General features: G+C 45.9%; 1 protein-coding gene and 2 pseudogenes across 3 annotated transcripts in view; all 3 read right to left on the minus strand.

The window, feature by feature from the left end:
• Nucleotides 1-14250, minus strand: part of LOC308482742 (arylacetamide deacetylase-like 3) — a 29934-nt gene that overhangs the window by 14745 nt on the left and 939 nt on the right. The window lies entirely within an intron of this gene.
• Nucleotides 1772-6068, minus strand: LOC308483142 (arylacetamide deacetylase-like 3 pseudogene; annotated as a pseudogene). Its single transcript, XR_013991466.1, has 3 exons — nt 6039-6068; nt 5298-5353; nt 1772-2756 (listed from the first exon to the last, which is right to left on the minus strand). The product of XR_013991466.1 is annotated as an arylacetamide deacetylase-like 3 pseudogene (transcript).
• The window catches only part of LOC308483144 (arylacetamide deacetylase-like 3 pseudogene), a 2732-nt pseudogene continuing 664 nt past the window's right edge, over nt 12183-14250 (minus strand). Inside the window, exon 2 of the transcript in view lies at nt 12183-13129. The product of the transcript in view is annotated as an arylacetamide deacetylase-like 3 pseudogene (transcript). The remainder of the gene's footprint in view (nt 13130-14250) is intronic.

Here is a 14250-nt window from a genome sequence, read left to right on the forward strand (position 1 = left end):
TCTCCCATATGACTGGCATTTACATACCGTATTTTTCGCCCTATAGGACGCACCTTTTCCCCTCCAAAAATGAAGGGGAAATGTGTGTGCGTCCTATGGGGCGAATGCAGGCTTTTGCTGAAGCCTGGAGAGCGAGAGGCATCGGTGCGCACCGACACCTCTCGCTCTCCAGGCTCCAGGAAGCTATCTGCAAGCCTTGCGCACCCGGGGGGAGTTCCCCCGGGCACGCAAGGCTTGCGGGCAGCAGGATGCAGCATGGGGCGCCCTCCGGAGGACCCCCCGTGCTTCGCGCAGGTGTCGGCAAGCCTTGCGCACCCGGGGGGGGAGATCCCCCCTGGGGGCGCAAGGCTTGCGGGCGGCAGCCTGCAGCGCGGAGCACGGGGCGCCCTCCGGAGGACGTCCCATGCTTCGCGCAGGTGTCGGCAAGCCTTGCGCACCCGGGGGATCTCCCCCCAGGAGCGCAAGGCTTGCGGGCGGCAGCCTGCAGCGCGGAGCACGGGGCGCCCTCCGGAGGACGTCCCATGCTTCGCGCATGTGTCGGCAAGCCTTGCGCACCCGGGGGATCTCCCCCCGGGAGCGCAAGGCTTGCGGGCGGCAGCCTGCAGCGCGGAGCACGGGGCGCCCTCCGGAGGACGCCCATGCTTTGCGCAGGTGTCGGCAAGCCTTGTGCCCCCGGGGGATCTCCCTCGGGAGTGCAAGGCTTGTGGGCGGCAGCCTGCAGCGCGGAGCACGGGGCGCCCTCCGGAGGACGCCCTGTGCTTCGCGCAGGTGTCTGCAGCCTGCCGCCCGGCGGGTGGGGCGCCCTGAAGCAGAGCGCCCCTCACGCCGGGCAGACATGGGCAAGCCTCACAAGCTCGGGGGACAATGGGGAGGCGCCGCGCTGCCATCCCACTGTTCCCCGACCTGGTTTTGGGGGGGAAATAAAGGGAAAAAAATTTCCTTTATTTCCCCCCCAAAAAAGTAGGTGCGTCCTATGGAACGAAAAATACGGTATTTGAAGATGCGTGGCGCTGTGGGTTAAACCACAGAGCCTAGGACTTGCCGATCAGAAGGTTGGCGGCGGTTCGAATCCCCACAACAGGGTGAGCTCCTGTTGCTCGGTCCCTGCTCCTGCCAACCTAGCAGTTCAAAAGCACGTCAAAGTGCAAGTAGATAAATAGGTAGCGCTCCGGCGGGAAGGTGAATGGCATTTCCATGTGCTGCTCTGGTTTGCCAGAAGCGGCTTAGTCATGCTGGCCACATGACCCGGAAGCTCTACGCCGGCTCCCTCAGCCAATAAAGTGAGATGAGCGCCGCAACCCCAGAATCAGCCACGACTGGACCTAATGGTCAGGGGTCCCTTTATCTTTACCTTACTATATAACCTCACTGTCCTCTTCTTCAAGCTAAACATAGCCAACTGCATCAATGATTCCTTATAAGGCTTGGTTTCTAGACCCTCCTCCTCCTCCTAGGTCTTCCTCCTCTCTACACATTCCAGCTCATCACTATCCTATTTAAATTGTGGCACCCAGAACTGGACATAGTACTCCTGGTGGGGTCTGGTCAAGCCAAAATGGTGTGGAACTGATACTTCTCTTGATCTGGACACTATACTTATGTTGATGCAGCCTAGAACAGCATTAGCAGTGCAGATCTCCAGCCAACCAATAAGTACTAAAATGCAATAGAAGGGTGAATTGTCCATTTACAAAATTCATATCTTAATGAAAACAATATAGAAATGCATTCTATTAGAGCAAATTGGTTGGAATTATGTATTAGTCAATACTCCATACAAAGTAAAAGTGTTTATAAGGAAAATTTCACACAAAAGTGCTGGTAAATTTTCATGAGCAACTCCCTGCTGCCCCCAAGAACCACAAATTACAACAGAATTGTGGAGAACTAAATATAAGATTGGAAAAATGAGAAGCTATCAGTAGCTGAAGTTGGCAAATTCTCCCCTCCTTATGAATGACCAAATTCAAGAGATTTCCTCTCATAAGTTTTTGACAAAGTCTACAATCCTGTCCATCAATTCAACTGCAGCAGGCAATGTGAACAGGCCTGCGTCAAAAAGGTTTAGCACCCCATGAAACCCATTCTCAGCATGGAACCAGCTGACTTTCACCCCATTGTCCTCCAGACGTTTCTTGTACAGCAGTGCGTTATCTCGTAATACATCGTACTCGCAGCTCACAATTAGGGTTTCAGGAAGCTTCTGGATGACAAAGTCTTCAGCAAAAAGGCAAGAAATATCTGGTTCCAATAGCTCTCGCAATTGCCTATAGACTTCAAGTTCATAAGGAGCAAGTGGGACGTGTTTGTAGCCTCTTGCCTTAAATCTTTCTGGAATGTTGTCCGGACTCAACCACTTCCCATATTTCAGTCTCATTGAATCTGGCACATGAGAGCCCTTCAGGAGCTGGCCTGCCAAAGAAGTGTCCTTTCCAATGTACTTCATGATAAAGTAAGCAACATCTTCCCGGAACAAGGGGGACATTGAGCTGTTCTGCTGATAGGAAGGTAGGTTGAAGTCTATAGTCTGGAATTTCCCATAGATCAGTACTTGAGCCCGTAGTTTTGGAAGGTCTGATCTATCCACCAGTTTCTGGGCAACAACAGTAGCATAATTGCCCCCTGCACTGTCCCCACCAACGATTATCTTGGAAGGATCCACCCCATGGGAAGCTGCATTTTGAATTAAGTGTATGGTAGCAGCAAGGCAGTCCTTGTACTGAGAGGGAGGAAGATGCTCAGGAGACAGGCGGTAGCTGCAGAATAAAACAGAAGCAAAGAGGTAAGCTTCCAGAATCTTTTCCAAACACATTCGTGATCACATAAGAACACCAGAAGGGCTTGCTAGATCAAGCTCATGGCCATCTACTACAGCATTCTGTTCTCACCAGGTCCAAGCAACTTCCTATGAGGCACCTGCAAGCAGGGCCAAAGCACAAGGCCCTCTTCCTGCCTGTGGCTTCCAGAAACTGGTCTTCAGCAGCACTCCTGCAAGTATCCATGGACTGCCCTCCAAATTCTTGCTCAAGCATTACTGTATATGTGGGATGTGCAACCCAACTGGGATGTACACCCAGTGCTATTTTTCTAGGAATAAAAGGTCCAGAAATCTCTATGAGTACCTCCCTCATTCTCTAAGATTGGCAACGATGCCCACCTAAGAGGTGCCAGAACCTACCTGAGAGGGGCTGGAACTGAGTTCCCCCTGAAAAAAAGAGCTGTGCAGATAGTGAACCATCAAACACATGCGGAATCCTCTTCAAGAGGCATTACCTCAGGTCAAGAACACATTCCAGGCACATAAGATCAAAGGAGGAGGTCACAAGACTAGGTCAGTGATGTGGAAATTAGACACTAGTTCCCATTTGCAGAATATGCGGAAGGCAGCCCTTAGTGGTTTGACCCTTTTATTAATTCTCTTTTTCCTCCTATAAAAGCTACTCAAGACACACTCTTTTTTAAGTTTAAATAACAACTTTTACTTACAGAACCTCTAAGTGTCCCTATTTTCCAGGGACATCCCTGTTTTAGAGAAGCTGATTTGATTCTGTAATGTACTGCTTTTCCTTACTTTCATTGGAGAAATGTTGAAAGGTATGGAGTTACCCAACTCCTGAGCCGTCTGAAGGCAGTCCTGTATTAGAAAGGTTTTTTTAAAAAAAATGTTTAATATTTTATTATATTTTGTATCTGTTGGAAGCTGCCCAGAGTGGCTGGGGCAACCCAGTAAGATTTATGGAGTATAAATAATAAAATTATCATTATGGAATGGGATATCCCTATTTTCATCAGCGAAATGTTGGAGGGTATTGTACTTAGGACACTTGCAGCTGCAGATTAAACATACAATGCAGGTGAATGTTTCTTAAATTGCTAATTCATCTTACATTAGAGCTACTCCCAGATCTGGAATGGGGTCAGTAATGTCCCAAAATGATGCACATCTAAAAAGTGTGTCACCTAGATTAAACTGTTACAGACTAACTAACCCTGAGACAGACAGCAGAACAACACTTCAGCTGCTCTCACACAAAAGACTGTTAATAGCTGTCACTGCCATACCAACTGCCATAACTGTCATAACTGCCACAGGGTGTCTGACGTCAGAGAGTTATACAACTCTTGCAATTAACCCTTTACATATATATGAATTTGGGATGCTACCATCCCAGAAAAGAAGGGTGTGGCCTGGGTAGGGGAGGAAGAGTGGCATTCGGCTAACAAATTGAGGTTGAATCCTGACAAGACAGAAGTACTGTTTTGGGGGGACAGGAGATGGGCGGGTGTGGAGGACTCCCTGGTCCTGAATGGGGTAACTGTGCCCCTGAAGGACCAGGTGCACCATGTTTCGAGTGAAGAAAGGGAGTAATGATTGCTAACTGAATTGACCTCTCTGAAGCTGAGTGATGGGTTGGACTGAACAGGAAAATACATCAAAGAAGACTACATCAAAGATGTCAGTATGTCGGAACGGGGCGGAAAGGGGGGGGACTTTTCTTTTTTTCTCTATGTGATTACCTAACAACCCCCCCTAAGAAGAACCGTTGCAATAACCGATAACAAGTGAGATGGAATAATGAATTGTGTGGAAATGAATCATTAACTAAAGGCTTTGCTTTGTGGAAGATCTGGAAAGGAAATGGAAGGCTTTTGGAATGATGCAGTTCTAAAAGAGAACCGCCATGACAAGACAGGCTCTGTTGCAGGATTGACGGTCAAGAGGGGGAGGATCTAGCAGAACCCCCTGAAAAGATTGATGTCGGAGCAACAGGTCTGAAAAAGCTAATGAGCAGACGCTGAGACTGTATTTTATGAAAGTGTTGAAATGGCGTCTGCCGTCTGAATACGACTTTTGGATTAATGTGAAAATCCACACAGGACTATAACAACGTTCATTTCAACTTGCTTGTGGAGACTTTCAGAGGTTATAAAGAAAGGAAAAAAATACGATAACAACAAGAAAATTGAAAGATGATTTGTAAAGGAAAACAACAAAGCGATGAATGGAAAGAACTGTGAACATCAAAGCAGCAGAAATAAGAGATGATTGGACCCTTTCTGAGCTCGAAACATGGGTACCCTCAACAAAAAATTAAAATTTGGTTTTGTAATTTGGAACTAATGTGATTTGATTGGTTTGTTAATAAAAAATATTTTTTTAAAAAAAGAAGAAGAAGGACCAGGTGAGCAGCCTGGGAGTCATTTTGGACTCAAAGCTGTCCATGGAGGTGCAGGTCAATTCTGTGTCCAGGGCAGCTGTTTATCAGTTCCATCTGGTATGCAGGCTGAGACCCTACCTGCCCGCAGACTGTCTCCCCAGAGTGGTGCATGCTCTAGTTATCTCTCGCTTGGACTACTGCAATACGCTCTATGTCGGGCTACCTTTGAAGGTGACCCGGAAACTACAACTAATCCAGAATACGGCAGCTAGACTGGTGACTGGGAGCGGCCGACGAGACCATATAACACTGGTCTTGAAAGACCTACACTGGCTCCTAGTACGTTTCCGAGCACAATTAAAAGTGTTGTGCTGACCTTTAAAGCCCTAAACGGCCTCGGCCCAGTATACCTGAAGGAGCGTCTCCATTCCATCATTCTGCCCGGACACTGAGGTCCATCGCCGAGGACCTTCTGGCGGTTCCCTCACTACAAGAAGCCAAGTTACAGGGAACCAGGCAGAGGGCCTTCTCAGTAGTGGCACCTGCCCTGCAGAACGCCCTCCCACCAGATGTCAAAGAGAAAAATAACTACCAAACTTTTAGAAGACATCTGAAGGCAGCCCTGTTTAGGGAAGCTCTTAATGTTTAATAGGTTATTGTATTTTAGTGTTTTGTTGGAAGCAACCCAGAGTGGCTGGGGAAGCCCACCTAGATGGGCGGGGTATAAATAATAAATTGTTGTTGTTGTTATTCGTGAGTCCTGAAGGCAAGAGGCACAGCTGACTGAATGTGTGTGACATTTGAACCCTGGTTCTGAAGGGTCCACCCCCTGCTTCACATAGGTGTGTGTATCCAGCCCTTCCAAAGCTGATGGATCACCAAAAGCTGATTGACACAGTAAAAGGTCATAAAGACACAAAAAAATAAAGACACAAGGGAGCACAGATAAAACAATGCTCAGGAGACAGGCAGTAACTGGAGAATAAACAAGGCCTTATGCCCAGTTCGTAGTCCCCCCACAGAATGTCTTAGGTGCATGAAGCTCTGATTTGCAATCATGGAACAAAATGTTGACAGCTTTCATGGGGAGCCTTTTTCTCCTGTGAGGAATATGGCAAGGGATGCCACAAATAAATGCAACAACATAGAATCATAGAATCATAGAGTTGGAAGAGACCACAAGGGCCATCGAGTCCAACCACCTGCCAAGCAGGAAACACTATCAGAGCACTCCTGACATATGGTTGTCAAGCCTCTGCTTAAAGACCTCCAAAGAAGGAGACTCCACCACACTCCTTGGCAGCAAATTCCACTGTCAAACAGCTCTTACTGTCAGGAAGTTCTTCCTAATGTTTAGGTGGAATCTTCTTTCTTGTAGTTTGGATCCATTGCTCCGTGTCCGCTTCTCTGGAGCAGCAGAAAACAACCTTTCTCCCTCCTCTATGTGACATCCTTTTATATATTTGAACATGGCTATCATATCACCCCTTAACCTCCTCTTCTCCAGGCTAAACATGCCCAGCTCCCTTAGCCGTTCCTCATAAGGCATCGTTTCCAGGCCTTTGACCATTTTGGTTGCCCTCCTCTGGGCACGTTCCAGTTTGTCAGTGTCCTTCTTGAACTGTGGTCCCCAGAACTGGACACAGTACTCCAGGTGAGGTCTGAACAGAGCAGAATACAGTGGCACTATTACTTCCCTTGATCTAGATGCTATACTCCTATTGATGCAGCCCAGAATTGCATTGGCTTTTTTAGCTGCCGCGTCACACTGTTGGCTCATGTCAAGTTTGTGGTCAACCAAGACTCCTAGATCCTTTTCACATGTACTGCTCTCAAGCCAGGTGTCACCCATCTTTTATTTGTGCCTCTCATTTTTTTTGCCCAAGTGCAATACTTTACATTTCTCCCTGTTAAAATTCATCTTGTTTGTTTTGGCCCAGTTCTCTAATCTGTCAAGGTCGTTTTGAAGTGTGATCCTGTCCTCTGGGGTGTTAGCCACCCCTCCCAGTTTGGTGTCATCTGCAAATTTGATCAGGATGCCCTTGAGTCCATCATCCAAGTCGTTGATAAAGATGTTGAATAAGACCGGGCCCAAGACAGAACCCTGTGGCACCCCACTAGTCACTCTTCTCCAGGATGAAGAGGAACCATTGATGAGCACCCTTTGGGTTCGGTCAGTCAGCCAGTTACAAATCCACTGAGTGGTAGCATAGTCAAGACCGCATTTTACTAGCTTCTTTACAAGAATATCATGGGGCACCTTGGCAAATGCCTTGCTGAAATCAAGGTAGGCTACATCCACTGCGTTCCCTTCATCTACCAGGCTTGTAATTCTGTCAAAAAATGAGATCAGGTTAGTCTGACATGACTTATTTTTCAGAAATCCATGCTGACTATTGGTGATCACAGCATTCCTTTCTAGGTGCTCACAGAGTGTTTGCTTAATGATCTGCTCCAGAATCTTCCCTGGTATTGATGTCAGACTGACTGGGCGGTAATTATTTGGGTCCTCTCTTTTCCCCTTTTTGAAAATAGGGACAACATTTGCCCTCCTCCAGTCTGCCGGGACTTCGCCTGTTCTTCAGGAATTCTCAAAGATGACTGCCAGTGGTTCTGAGATCACATCTGCCAGTTCTTTTAATACTCTTGGATGCAGTTCATCTGGCCCTGGAGACTTGAATACATCTAAACTAGCCAAATATTATTGTACTATCTCCTTAGTTATTCTGGGCTGTGTTTCCTCTGCTGAATCATTTGCTCCAAATTCTATAGGTCGGGCATTGTTTTCTTTATCGGAGAAGACTGAGGCAAAGAAGGCATTGAGGAGTTCAGCCCTTTCTGTGTCCCCTGTTTGCATTTCACCATCTTCTCCTCTGAGTGACCCCACTGTTTCTTTGTTCTTCCTTTTGCTACGAACATACCCATAAAAGCCTTTTTTGTTGCTTTTAACCTCTCTAGCAAGCCTGAGTTCATTCTGTGCTTTTCTGACTTTGTGTCTACACATGCTGGCTATTTGTTTGAATTCCTCTTTGGTGGTTTCCCCCCTTTTCCATTTTTTGTACACATCCTTTTTTAATCTTAACTCAGTTAAAAGTTCTTTAGATGGCCACCCTGGCTTCTTTAGGCACCTTCCATGTTTCCGTCTCATTGGTATTGCCTGAAGTTGTGCTTTTACTATCTCCCTCTTAACAAACTCCCAGCCATCATGAACTCCCTTTCCTTTTAGTATTACTGTCCATGGGATCTCACCCAGCACTTCCCTAAGTTTTATGAAGTCGGCTTTCTTAAAGTCAAGAAACTGAGTCCTAGTATGCTTGGCTGCTCCTTTCCGCTGTATAGTAAACTTCAGAAGAGCATGATCACTCGCGGCTAATGATCCTTCCACTTCTACCCCACTAACCAGGTCATCAACATTGGTTAGGACCAGATCTAAAATGGCTGTTCCTCTTGTTGCTTCTCCCACTTTCTGGACAATGAAGTTGTCTGCAAGGCCAGTGAGGAATCTGTTTGACCTTATGCTCTTGGCTGAGTTTGACATCCAACAAATATCCGGGTAATTGAAGTCCCCCATTACTACTATCTCCCTTCCTTTTGTATGTTTGGCCATCTTTTCCAGGAAGGCATCATCTATGTCCTCCGTTTGGCTTGGGGATCTATAGTAAACTCCCACAATGAGGTCACTGTTATTCTTCTCTCCCTTAATTTTGACCCAAATGCTCTCACTTTGGCTTTGAGGTTCTAAATCTTGGATCTCTTCACAGGTATACACATCCCTGACATATAACGCCACTCCTCCTCCTTTCTTGTCTGGTCTGTTTCTCTGAAATAGATTGTATCCCTCCATTATTACATTCCAATCGTGGGACTTATCCCACCAGGTTTCAATGATGCCTATTATGTCATATTTAGTTTGCTGTACCAAGAGCTCAAGCTCATCTTATTTATTTCCCATGCTTTGCGCATTAGTGTACAGACATTGAAGTCCATTAATCATTCCCCTGTGTCTCTTAAGGATTTTTTCCTCCCACCACTAGGTCTGCGTGCTGTTTGCTCCATTTGGTCTATGACATTTGGATGATCATCTTCATCAATTGATAGACTCCTACCTTCAGGAGCACTGTCTCCCTCCCCCACATTAGTCAGTTTAAAGCCCTCCTGATGAGGTTTCTGAGATTTTTGGCAAAAACATTTCTCCCAACCGTTGTGAGGTGCAGCCCATCGCTTGCCAGAAGTCCATCTTCAGGAAACTGCAGTCCGTGATCTAAGAATCCAAACCATTCCTGTTTACACCATTTGCGAAGCCAGCTGTTCACTTCCACTATTTTCCCCTCTCTCCCTGGGCCACGTCGTTCAACTGGGAGGACAGATGAGATGACAATTTGTGCATTTAATTGCTTCAATTTCCTGCCCAGAGCCTCGTAGTCTCTTTCGATCTTCTGGAGGCTATTGCTTGCAGTGTCATTGGTTCCCACGTGAACCAAGAGGAAGGGATATTTGTCAGTGGGTTTTATGATTCCTTGCAGTCGTTCAGTTACATATTGGATCTTAGCCCCGGGGAGACAGCACACTTCCCGAGACATCTTGTCAGGCCCACAGATCACTGCTTCTGTTCCCCTCAGTAGGGAATCCCCTATCACCACTACACGCCTCCTCTTATGTTTGGTCGGGGTTCTTCAGTGAGCTGTCCATTCCAAGGTCGCCTGCACATTCCCTGAGGACTGACTTTGCTGCTCGTCTTCATATACCTGATCGACTGTAATGAGGGAGAGATCCTCAAATGGAGTCTGCTCTTCGTCTTCCATGCTAGGGGAGAGGACCTCAAAGCGATTGTGTATTTCTACACAATCAGAGCGAACCCTGGGCCTCCTACTTCTTTGAGTCACGTTTCTCCATATATCTGGCTCCTGTGTTGGTGAACTAGCCTCCTTCTGATATTTCTGTGATGCTTTTGGGTGGACTTTGGCTAAGGGGTTGGGCAATTTCTAAAGTCTCTAAAAGCTGTTACACACCTTTGTTTGGGGCCCTCACCTTGTCGCAAGGGAGGGATTCTGTTGAAACCGAAAAATAAAGGTTTTCCTTGCTTTCCTTCTACTGGTTCCTGCCTCCACCCATTTTCCTCCGGTTGATAATGGATGTAGGAGACACTTAATCCCTTGATGGAGAGTTGGGCTGTAAAAGCCATCCTTAAATCTTTCTATCACACTAGTAGCCACAGATAGTCTTCTCCAAGAATGTGTCTTATCATCTTTTAAAGCCATCTAGGTTGGTGGCCATTCTATGGACCTCCATTGGAGTTGATAAATGGATTGCTTATACAGGCATCCCTCCATCATGCATGGATTGGGGGTGGGAGGGGTAGGTGGAACAGACACCTCAGGTGATGTAAGACCCCAAGGTGGCATCCTTTGGTACTCCACTGTCTTCACCAACAGCGGGGAAGCAGTACCAGAATTGGCATTGATTTCCAGTGAGATCTCACCAAAATGACATGACCATAATTTTGGAGCATATCAAGGAGGTGTGGGTCACGGCACTGTGTTTCAATGGTTCCACTCCTACCACCAGAGCCATTTCTAGAAAGTAGTGGTGGGAGACCACTATTTGGTGCCATAGGAATTGGAATTTGGTGTTTCATGCTATTTAAAAATCTCTATCAAGCTGCTGGGAGGTGTTATCAAGAGATGTGAGGTATTATCTACACATGGGTGACACCCATCTCTTATTCCCTATGCTGTTAAACATCTCTATTAAGCAGCTGGAAGTTGTTGTCAGGAGAGATAGCATCAGGGATCATCTACGTGTGGGTGACACCCATCTCTATCATTCTGTTCCATCTAAATTAAGAAAGGCAGTCAAAATGTGATCTACATGCCTTGGATGGGCTAATGAATTGGACATGGGCCAATAAACTGAAACAGATTCCTGAAAAGAGCTGAAAGGAGTCATTTAGGTTGACCACCTGCAATTCAGTAGAAGTGTTAGACCGCGCCTTGGACGGGCTAATGGATTAGATATGGGCCAATAAACTGAAACAGATACCTGAAAAGAGATAAAAGGGACTCATGGAGTCATCTAGGTCAACCACCTACATTGCAGGAATCACACCCAAAAATCCCTAACAGGTTGCCATTCAACTTCTGCTGACAAAACTTCCAACAAAGGAGGTTAAACTGCCTTCTGAGCTAATCCGTTCCAATGTTGATCAGCTCTAACCCTCAGAAAGTTATTCCTAATGTACAGTCTGAATCTCCTTGCTTATCATTTGAATCCCTTGGTTCAAGTCCTACCCTCTGAAGTAGCAGAAAACAAGCTTGCTCCATCTCCCATGTGACAGCCCTTTATATATTTGAAGATGGCTACTATATCACCTCTCTGTCCTCTTCTCTAGGCTAGACATACCCAACTGCATCAATGATTCCTTATAAGGCTTGGTTTCCAGACCCTTGATCAGCCTGATCTCCTTCCTCTGCACAAATTCCAGCTTATCAATTGTCCTATTTAAATTGTGGCGCCCAGAACTGGACATAGTCCTCCTGGTGGTCAAGGCAAAATGGAGTGAAACTGTTACTTCTCTTGATCTGGAACTATACTTCTGTTGATACAGCCTAGAACAGCATTAGCAGTGCAGATCTCCAGCCAACCAATAAATACTAAAATGGAAATAGAAGGTTGAGTTGTCCATTTACAAAATTCATATATAATGGTACCTCGGTTTTCAAATGTAATCCATTCCAGAAGACCGTTCGAGTTCGAAAACATTCGAAATCTGAAAACTCAGCACGGAAGCCTGAATACAGAAAACTCAAAACAGAAAACTCAATATGGAATCCACATGGCACGCCTTACTTCAGAGGCAAATTTGGAAACCAAAGCATTTACTCCCTGGTTTATGGCATTTGAAAACAGAAATGTTCATCAACTGAGACGTTTGAAAACCGAGGTACCATTGTGCTAGTGAAAACAATAGAGAAATGCATTATATTAGAGCAAATGGCTTGGAATCATGTGTATATTAGTCAAAACTCCATACGAAGTAAAAGTATTTATTACGAAAATTTCACACTAAAATGCGCTGGTGAATTTTCATGAGGAATTCCCTGCTGCCCCCAAGAACCACATTTTGTTGCAGAAATATGGAGAAATGAATATAATATTGGGAAAATGAGAAACTATCAGAAGCTGAAGTTGGCAGACTCTCCCCTCCTTATGAATGACCCACAAATTCAAGAGATTTCCTCTCATAAGTTTTTGACAAAATCTATGATGCTGCCCATTAATTCAACTGCAGCGGGGAATGTGAAGACACCTGAGTCAAAGAGGCTTATCACCCCATGAAACCCATTCTCAACATGGAACCAGTTGACTTTCACCCCATGGTCCTCCAGACGTTTCTTGTATAGCAGTCCATCGTCTCGTATTATGTCGTACTCACAGCTCACAATTAGGGTTTCAGGAAGCTTCTGGATGACAGAGTCTTCAGCAAAAAGGCAAGAAATATCAGGTTCCAATAGCTCTCGCAATTGCCTATAGACTTCAGGTTTATAAGGAGCAAGTGGGACTTGTTTGTAGCCTCTCACCTTAAATCTCTCTGGAATGTTGTCTGGACTCAACCACTTCCCATATTTCAGCCTCATTGAATCTGGCACATGAGAGCCCTTCAGGACCTGGCCTGCCAAAGAAGTGTCCTTTCCAATATACTTCAGGCCAAAGTAAACAACGTTTCCCCGGAACAAGATGGGCATTGAGTTGTTCTGTTGATGACAAGGCAGGTTGATGTCCATAGCCTGTGTATTAGGATAGATGAGCACTTGAGCCCGTAGTTTTGGAAGGTCTGATCTCTCCACCAATTTCTGGGCAACAATACAAGCATAATTGCCCCCCGCACTGTCCCCACCGACGATGATCTTGGAAGGATCCACCCCATGGGAAGCTGCATTTTGAATTAAGTGTATGGTAACTGTGGGAATGTTCTGGGGTGCAGGAGAGGATATATTGACTAATTATATCCTTATCCAACTTGTCCTAACAAGTTCCCAAAATATCAGCAGAGTTTATAAACATTCCCCTTTAAGTGCGCAACGGTAACGTGTGCACAGGTTCGCTAGAACCTCTATAATAATTACTCTGGTAATTTCCCCTTTGTTCCCTCTTAAAATACAAGACACAACACAGTCTTTATAAAAGTATAAAAGAGTTTACTCACGATCTGTTCACAATATGATCCCAGACGGCAGACTGGCTTAAAAAGTTACATATACTTAGAATCTATCTTATTGCAAGATAGACCTTATCTCCTCTCTTGGCTGAGAGCCAAGAGGGCATCTTTACATGCTTCCTCATCGAAGGAAAATGGCAGAGAGAGAGAGATGGCTGCCTGCCCTGTGCTTTTGTCATTACCTGCACAGGTGAGGCCACACCCACCTCTAGTCACATGCAGAGGAAGTCTGTCCCCAGGAAGTTTACCTGCTTGCTGGACAGACATCCCTCCCCATGTTCTAACATGTACACTCTAGGAATGTTGTCATTGACTGCTCCTGTGTTTACATCCCACATACCCCTTCTCAGGCAATACAACATATACAAAACATAAACAACTTTATTCAACCACCCAGAGTCCCAGCTTGACACGTAGATTCTGGAAACTCTCTCTTGGTAGGGGTTTCGTCAGGATGTCAGCAGTCATCTCTTGGGTGCTGCAGTAGGATAGCTCCACAAGTCCATCCTGGATCATCTGGCGTATGTAGTGGTATTTAACCCCAATGTGTTTTGTTCTGGCCAGGAACTTCTCACTCTGCGTCAGCTTCAGGCAACTTTGATTGTCCTCTAGCAAGCTGACAGGCCCTTTTCTCACCAACCCAAAGTCCTTCATGAGTTGATCAAGCCAGGCAATCTCTCTGCAGGCTTCTGTTGCTGCAACGTATTCTGATTCTGTGGAAGATAATGCTACACAGCTCTGTTTATAACTGCCCCATGCGACAGGTCCATTCCCAAACATAAAAACATGACCACTCGTTGATTTATAATCAGCATTATCCCCAGCCCAATCAGCATCTGTATACCCAACCAACTTAGGGTCTTTGACGGCTGGTAA

The sequence above is a fragment of the Podarcis pityusensis genome (genome assembly GCF_964106645.2).
Source record: "Podarcis pityusensis genome assembly, chromosome: 8".
NCBI classification, from domain to species: domain Eukaryota; kingdom Metazoa; phylum Chordata; class Lepidosauria; order Squamata; family Lacertidae; genus Podarcis; species Podarcis pityusensis.